Source organism: Pipra filicauda, unplaced genomic scaffold, assembly GCF_003945595.2.
Source record: "Pipra filicauda isolate LSUMZ 115617 unplaced genomic scaffold, ASM394559v2 scaffold22_size4397567_pilon, whole genome shotgun sequence".
In the NCBI taxonomy this organism is placed as follows: Eukaryota; Metazoa; Chordata; class Aves; order Passeriformes; family Pipridae; genus Pipra; species Pipra filicauda.
In genome coordinates, this window is record NW_024104343.1 from 769342 (window position 1) to 778239 (window position 8898).

At 38.7% G+C, this 8898-nt stretch overlaps 1 long non-coding RNA gene across 1 annotated transcript; it reads left to right on the forward strand.

Annotated features, from left to right (window-relative positions):
• Nucleotides 1-388: 388 nt before the first annotated feature.
• LOC120323289 lies at nucleotides 389-4809 on the forward strand. The gene is made up of 3 exons (XR_005563604.1): nucleotides 389-444; nucleotides 3288-3472; nucleotides 4730-4809. It is a non-coding gene; the product is annotated as an uncharacterized LOC120323289 (long non-coding RNA).
• The last annotated feature ends 4089 nt before the right edge of the window (nucleotides 4810-8898 follow it).

Below are 8898 nucleotides of genomic sequence, written 5' to 3' on the forward strand. Positions count from 1 at the left end.
GAACTTCTTTCCCATCCCATCAGAAAAGCAATTCTACTACTGGTATCAGATCCGTAACATTCTCAGACACTGGTTTTGGCTTTTGCCAATAAGACCTTAAACAAGATAAAGTTTTTCTATATGCCTAGAAAATAGCCCCTTTAAGGTTTCTGATGAATGCTTTTATCAAGTTACATGTAAACAAAGGTTCAGTTTCAGCCTCAGGAGAGAAAAGTTCTGCTCATTTAGGTGCTTGGAGCTGTCAAGAAGGTAGATTAGGTGCAGCACACAAAATGAATTTTTGAAAGGATCATCAGCTAAGGACAAATGTTAGTCATTAGAAAAGCCTACAGCCTGGTTCAAAGAATCTCATTAGACCTTCTTTGCTGACAGACTCATCAGCTGATTGCAAAGAAAAGTTGCTCACAAAAGAAGAAATCACACACTAACCATGAAGCAATGCCAGTAAGTAAAAAATTCTCTGATGGTCTTGTGGAAGCCCACACCTTTCATCCATCCTAATATCAGTTTCCAAGTATGATCTTAGGAGCAAAAGTTTTTTAGACTGCATGAGACTGAAGCCAAGAGTTTTTAGGTTTTATTTTCTTTACCTGTGTGGGCAAGGTGCTTTTATCTTCCTTAGCACTGTCGAATCATGTAAATCTTATAGGCATCTAAATCTTAGATTGCTTCTGGAGATGTTTCTAGTAAGTTTTACACTGAGTGTGCTGGAACAGATGCACCAAGGACCACCCCTATAAATATGTTGGCATACTTAGCTGAGTAATTAATTCATTGCAGAACATCCTTGTTTGACAAAGGCCCTGTTGGGATAGCTGCTTCAGGCTGTATAACTTTCAAAACAACAGCTTTTGTACATTTTCTGCAACAATATGTACTTTTGCTGCTCATGATTCATACATATATTAAATACAGTGCCTAAAAGGCTTTTCTGTTGACATTGCCAACTTGATTAAGCAAGATTTGTTGATTTTTCAGTCCTTCAAGTTCTGCCTTGAAAGAAAAAAAATCAAGTTTAAGCTATGCTTGCTCACTAAATATTACAGCAACAACTTCTTCACAGTCTCAGCAAGCCTGCACTTTAGAACACGCTGCAAACTTTGATTTGAAACTGGAAAAAAATACTTATATGTTATATTGTTTTCCCAGTTTTCAGACTGTTTTTGCAACCTTTAGAACTTTCTACCATGATCCAGTAATTCCTTCTGGATCCTCCAAAGTGGAATTCATATATATATTCTTGCTGCTTAGCATTACTAAAAACAAAGGCTTTATACTGGGTTTGCTGCTCCTTAGGGCTGAAGTTTGTCAGGCTTGCTTTGCCTGAAAGTGTTTTGACCCTTCTATCACTTTTCTCTAGCTTGTTTAGATGCACTGTATTTGTTTTCTAATGAAGAGATTGATAAGCCTAATTCATTTTCTTTTTGTTAATCTCTGAAAAGTATAACCATAATTTTATAAAGACAGTTATAAAAGCAATTATTCTCTGCAGAGTGAAACATTCACGTCACTGAGATAATGATGGAGTGTAGAGGAATATGGGCCTGGTGTGGCAGCAGGGGGACACACGATATGCTGTAAAGGGATTATGGACCAGAATGACAAGAAAATGGACACAGGCTGGCACTGGAAATCTAGAAACTGGAAAGCAAAAACCAACTTGCAGACACAAAGCTCAGTAAAAGTAGTTTTAGGAGTAAAAAATAAAAAAAAAAAAATTAACAAAGATAAAAACGCCATCTAGAATGAATTCAAATATAATGCAAACTTGCAGACCAGAGACAAAAGAGCAAGATGAAGTGCTGGTTAGCAAGTAAATATCCCAAATGGATATTTATATTTATCCCAAATGGATCCCAAATGACTCCTAGAGTATGGAAGAGAAACTATCACTATGATCATACTTCTCCCAACAAAGATTTCACACTGTTGACAACAGACTGTACACTCCACACATACAAGAATTAAATCATTCATCTTAGAATCCAGAAGAGCATTGGAAGGGTGACCACACCACCGTTATAGAAACAAATAAGCAAATAACAACAAAAAACCCTCCTGCTGACACCATATCTAAGGTGCTGGGTCCATTTTTGTGCTCCTCATTAGAAGAGATACATGGATCAGGAGATAGCAGTGAGTTTGTCAAAACATGAATATGATGGAGTTCCTGAAGCATCTCTCATGTCAGGAAAGGCTGAGAGAGCTGAAACTGTTCGGCCTCGCGAAGGCTCAGGAGGATCCTACCAATGTGTACAAATACCTCATAAGGGCACTAAAGACAGAGCCAAAGCCTCCTCAGCGGTGCTCATGGACAGGACAAGAGACAACACGCATGAATTGAAATACAGTAAATTGCAATTAAACACAAGAGAAAAATTCTTCACCATAAGGGAGGCACAGGTTGCATGGCGAGGCTGTGGTCTCCATCCTTGGAGATATGCAAAACCTAGCAGGAATGGCCCTGAGAAACCTACTGTAGTTCATCCTGCTTCTACTAGGTAGGCTGGACTAGGTGATCTTCAGAGATTTTTTATTACCTCAGCCATCCCATGATTTGCAACTATGTGTGAATCTATGATGCTACAAAAAGGAGAACTGTTTGTAAACATTTTAACTCCTTTCTATATTATTCTTTCTTTATTTTTACTTTTTTAAGACTTTCATCTGGACTAATAATAATTCATTGATGAAACTGCTAAGATTTCAAGTACACTAATGATAAATTAGTTTGTGCATAAGGTGGGGGTTTTTTCTTCCATAACAAGTTTTTGAGCATAATACTCTCTAGTACCAAAGTGCATATGTAGTGTACATGGAGTGTAGTAAATGATAAAGCAATGTATTTACTAAGAGCTCATTTTGTCAGGATCTGTAGATATCACTGCTTCACTTCTATAGAGTGACTAAAAGGCTGATTTTAAATAGTGATTTTAAAAAGGTTACATATTATTTTGTTGAAGGTCAGTCCAGTCACATAGGCTGTTCCAGCTCTAATACAATTTGACTAGCTGGCAAAGAGTTTTTATGAAGTTTGCTACCTTTATTCACAACTAAGAGCAATTCATGGTGATTCTCAGCTTACAGTAATAACTGGAGCATACTTTATTAGGTTTCTGTTGCATATGCAGTAGCCACAGCTTTCAGAGCGCTTGGGATTTTTTTGTGGGAGGGGTTTCTGTTGGGTTTTTTTCTTTTTTGATTGGTTGGGGGGTTTTGTCTTTCGGGGGGGGGTTCTTGGATTCTTTTAATAGGCTTGAAACAAGTTTTCACTTTATATTTTGCAGAGTTTGGCTTTTGCTAACTGTCTCTATTAGCAGTTATAGTCCCCGAGTTTGGAAAACACAAATGCTGATTACTATGAAGCAGCTCTGAGTTGCTGACTGTTGCCTTTGGCTAGAGAGATGGATGACACTGAAAGGTCTCACAGGATCCTCAATGAAAAAGTAAACACGGAAGAAAATGAGAACTTGTAAGTGCCATGGAAAAAACAGAGAACTCACTGATCAGGAAAAATAGAACAAACATTTTCAAAGCCTCAGAATGAGATGCAATTTCAAGTAAAACTATTGTGTCCTATGGAATAGAAGTCAAAGTTGTCCACCCAATTCCTTTTTAAGATTTACACAGAGATACAGATGGATTTTGTAGCACAGAAGATATCAGAAGACTGTGATTACAGATGGAAATCTCATAATAGATCTTAGATATGTAAAGCTCTCTATGTAAAGTTCTGGTCAGCAGGTATTTTGTTGTCAACTAGCATTGGTCTCAAAGTGATCATTCAATATAATCTCTGTGTCATACTGACTGATATAACTTCCCTGGCAGAAAAAAAGTCAGAGAAAAGGTTAATGATGATAAAAAAAAGAGCTGTAAATATTTACACATCTTGGAAACAAACAAATTGGAATTGTTCCTCTGCTAAGCTCAACTCAACTGATCATAATTGGCAATTTCTGATTCAAAAGATAATGTCATTATTTTGTCAGTCGTTGCTTGTGTTGATGATTCCAAATTTGGATATACCTGCAAACAAGGAATTATTTATCAGTTGCAGATTTTTTTCTTTTTCAATGTTTCATGTATGTGTTTTAGATTACAGTTCATACTTTTTGGTCAGCAGCAGAATGGATATGTTTCTATAATATATAAATGTACAAAACACATAAACAGACTTGTAGAAGAAATATGGTGCTGTGTAACTTAGCAATGATTCTAAACCCTGGTGCTTCAGTCAGCAACAAAATACCAAAAATCTGTCTGACAAATGAGGAATTGCAATGTTTGCCTGGGGTTAAGTGGGCCAACCATCTGGTTTTAAATATAGCAAGACAATAAAATTTGCTGTTTATATTATCCTGAAAGCAAAAGCAGCTTCTGCGGAAAATACAGCTAGAATATTTGAGTCATAGAGATTAACCTGATTGTACAGTGTTGGAGTGTTGCTAATGAATCTTCTCAGAATAAAATCAACATTCATGAAGAAGCAATATCTGACTCTGTCAGTCAGCTTCACCCTGGATAAAACCAAGCAACATTCAGAGGACTTGCTATTGTTTTTGTCAAAAAACAAAATCAACACTGAGACTCATAATTAATTCTTGCATTTAGTGAAATATTACATGAGCACAACCAGTCACAGCAATAAGCAAAGTTATCAGCTTTGGTTTTTTGCACTATTCTCATTTTTGCCATATGTCTTTGTTCCCCTGTTCCTCTGTTATAGGTCTCATGCTGGGTCTCCATGATGAGGGTCATACTGTCATCAATCGATATCTGCTACTGCTTCTTGTAGCTGTATATCACATCATCTGTCTTCCTTCTAGTTAAAGTGGATCCTGCTTTTGGCATTTATACAATAGATTAAAAAATAATATGAGAAGAAAAGGCTTTTGTTAACCTGCAGCTTCATTCAGCTCTTCATGAGAGACTGGGAATTATCTCTAATTCAACTATTTTACATACAATAAAGCAAAAATAATTAAGCTGTATAGAAACAAAGAGTCAACTAACATGACAGACAACTGGTGGATCACATGCTGAACAGGTAGTCTTCCTAGAGCTGGCCAAATTGGAAAAAATCCAGTGTAGTATCTCTTCTCTCAGATTTTTCTGTTAAACCCCTGAATTAAGCAACTTTGTCTACTGAGGCCATTGCCTAAAGAACTGCTCTCTGATGTCCAAGTAACTAATATGCAGCCTGCATCATATATTAAATGTCTAAACCCTCAAAAACAAGATGACCTCAGCAAACAGATCATCAAATGGCCCCAGTGTTTTTTTTTAATACAGGAAACTGGTGCAATTAAGTATAAGCAGTAGATATTTAAGTGTATAGGAATATTACCTGGGATTCCTTCTCTGATACAGTTAATTACAGTAAGAACTACTGATTACTTTCAGAAGATAGGAACCAACTCAACCAATTGGATGCAACACAATATCTGAGGGTTTAGAGCAGGAAAGCTGAGTCCTAGACTGCCTATAGGTTTTTCCATTTCATAGGGGATAACCTTCCCTCTTTCTACTAATGGTAGGCCAAAACACCATAAAGATTATAAATTCTGAGGCTAGGAAAACTTAGCTTTAGCATACACATTTCACACTGTGAAAAGCGATGAACTCATATATTCCAAGCTGTCTATTTCATATACATATCACAGAAAACCACCAGTTTCAATCCCTTCAGGAATTGTGTAAGAATCAAAATGAATTATAAGTAAGATTCACAGTTTTGCACCTCAATTTGTAGAATTTTAGATTTCTTTAAAAACAGTGAAAATCAGCAATTGAAACTGAAAAACTGGCTTCAAATTTCTATTCTGATTTAATGAGACTGCACTGTAATGTTTGGTACACTGCAGCTTCTAGGTGTGTACATTGTAAACCAGGCATTTTCTGATATATGGAGTGAGTAAATCTGAGCTGAATATTTTTATTACTTCTTCTTGCATGTTCCTCAAATGCTTTCTGAACATAAGGACTATTACAAGATGAATTACCTTTTCCTCCCTTCCTAATCCCTCCTATAGTCTGACCTCAACATGTCAGAAAAAATATATAAGCTAAAAGATAACAATAACACAAAAACAAAAACCCCCTAGAGAAACTGTCTACACTTTACATCTATAGAAGCCTTTCTCTGGCTAATGTGCCTGATACTTTTCCTATTCCAGCACCCAGAGGTGTTTGCATTCTGTAAAAACTGGCAGATCCTCAAGGTCCTGGATCAGCTAACAACCTAAGTTGAAGGCTTTTGCCATTGCATTCCTTCAGATAACCAAAGTCTTCATTTGGAGCACTCTGAGAACTACTTACACAGTGACAGGTATCAAACAAATTTTTCCCCTTGTCAAGTGTGCACTGTAATCACTGATCTCATGATAAAAAAGGAGAGACACTCCTCTCAAGGACATTTTACGATCATATCTTGGAATTATCCTCAACTCTCTAACCTCCCTTTAAAAGAGATTGAAAGTGATAGGTCCCAGTTGGACATGGGCCACTCTGTCAGTCTCAGAAAATGTTTTTAGTTTCTTGGAAAGAAGAAAAATTATTTCAACCACAAGCATTTCCTCTCTGCTTTCCTGTGGCTAATTAGGGTCTGTTTCATTGGTTGAAGTGAGGCTTCCATGTTTGTGCATGTCCTCCCTGAGAACTTCTCAGGCAGGGATACAATGTACATAAAAGTTAGGGTTTGCTACCTGTAGTGGGTCGACCCCAGCTGGATGACAGATACCCCTGTCACTCCCCTCTGCAAGTGCACAAATGAGAGAAAATATAACAAAGGGCTCATGGGTTGAGAAAAGGACAGTGGGAGATCACTTACTGATCACCATCACGGGCAAAGTAGATTCAGTGTGGGGATATTAATAAAATTTATTACTAACAGAGTTATAGCAGGAGAATGAGAAGTAAAATAAATCTTAAAAACACCTTCCCCCCATCCCTCTCTCCTTCCCAAGTTCTACCTCCTCCTCCTCCCCCTCCAGCAGCACAGGGAGACAGAGAATGGGGGTTACAGTCAGTTCTTCACAGGTTGTTTCTGCCTCTGCTCAGGGAGAGGAGTCCTTCCCCTGCTCCCCGTGGTGTCCCTCCCACAGGAGACAGTCCTTCATAAACTTCTCCAGTGTGAGTCCATCCCACAGGCAACAGTTCTTCACGAAACTGCTGCAACATGGGTCATTTTTCCATGGGGTCTGTCCTTCAGGCACAGGCTGCTTCAGTGTGAATCCCCCATAGGGCCACGAATCCTACCAGGAAACCTGCTCCAGCATGCACTCCTCTACCCATGGGTCAGCAGGTCCCTGCCAGGACCCTGCTCCAGCTTGGGCCTCCCACGAGGTCACAGCCTTCTTTGGGCATCAACCTGCTCCATCATGGGCTTCTCCATGGGCTGCAGGTGGGTCTCTGCACCCCTGTGGACCTCCATGGGCTGCAGGGGCACAGCTGCTACACCATGGTCTGCACCACGGGCTGCAGGGGCCTCAGCTCTGGTGCCTGGAGCACCTTCTGCCCCTCCTTCTGCACTGACCTGGGTGTCTGCACAGTTGTTCACATGTTCTCACTCTGGTCTTTTCTGGCTGCAATTTTCATCTGCACAATAAATTTTTCCCTTCTTAAATATGTTATCACAGGTGTGTTACTGTCATTCCTGATTGGCTCGGCTTTGGCCAGCAGCAGGTCCATCCTGGAAACAGCTGACATTGGCTCTACCAGACTTGGGGGAAGCTTCTGTCAGCTTCTCACAGAAGCCACCCCTGTAGCCTCAAACACTACCAAAACCTGGCTATGAAACTCAATGCACTACCACAAATTCCTCTGGGAATCTTAACTTTAATGCCTGCAGCTGCCTGCTTCATCACACATCCTTTTGGAGATTCTCTGGATGTCAGCAGAACATGCCCCCAGACAGCCTGGCAAACCACAGCTTCAGGAGTGAAGTTCTGTCCTGTGCCTCTTGTCAAGGTTTGCAGTATCAAGTTCATAACAAATGTTCCCAGAATGAAAGTAATTATCCTTATTGCATGATATTTATTGCAGTGGGAAAACAAAAAAGTAAGTACGAAAAAGTTTTTAGTAGAGTCGAGTACAAGCCATGGACTGCTTCAGTTTAGGGGCATATTTGCAATGCATAAATTTCAAATTTCTGATGCAGTATTGACTGATATAATCAAGCAGATTTTGTAGCACTCTCTAATATTTCAGTCACAGCTGAGCTATACTGAATTTTCTTAAGTACTCAAAAAAATTACTGAAAGCCTGAATGAATGCAAAATAGCACAAGCATTCCCTATCAGATGGTTACTAACATTGTCACAGATATATTAAGCAGTGATAATTACTGCTTATAATCCAAGATACAGGATTTTTTTTGTGCATATGTTTGTTCATACAATGATTACCATGTATAAGAACGAGGATACAAAGTAATAACAGATTTCTTCCCTTTGGGAATGTTTGTGAGTCATATTACAATAAAAAAGGAGTTCTTTTTGCACATGTACATAAAAACACCACTTATGTAAATTCCATCTGCCCAGCATTAACTTACCTCTGTTATTGAAAAACACTTAAACAGAAGGCCCACAGGTACATGCTGCAGGGGTGCAGTTGTATGACTTTCCTATCGCTCCCATAAAAATAAATTAATTAAATTGGAAGTGATCATGAATCAAGCCTATGAACAAAATATTATCCACATAAACTGTCTTAATATAGCCTTATTTATGCAGAAAGTCTATCTAATTACCATAGCAAATTGAGATTTCTGGGTTGGCACAAACATTCAAAATAAAGGAGAGTGAATATCTAATTAGTGTTTAAGTGTAGGTACCAGTTACTGCCCATCATTCTCCAGTCTCTTGGGGTGTAAGCTTCCCTTTTTCTTGCCCA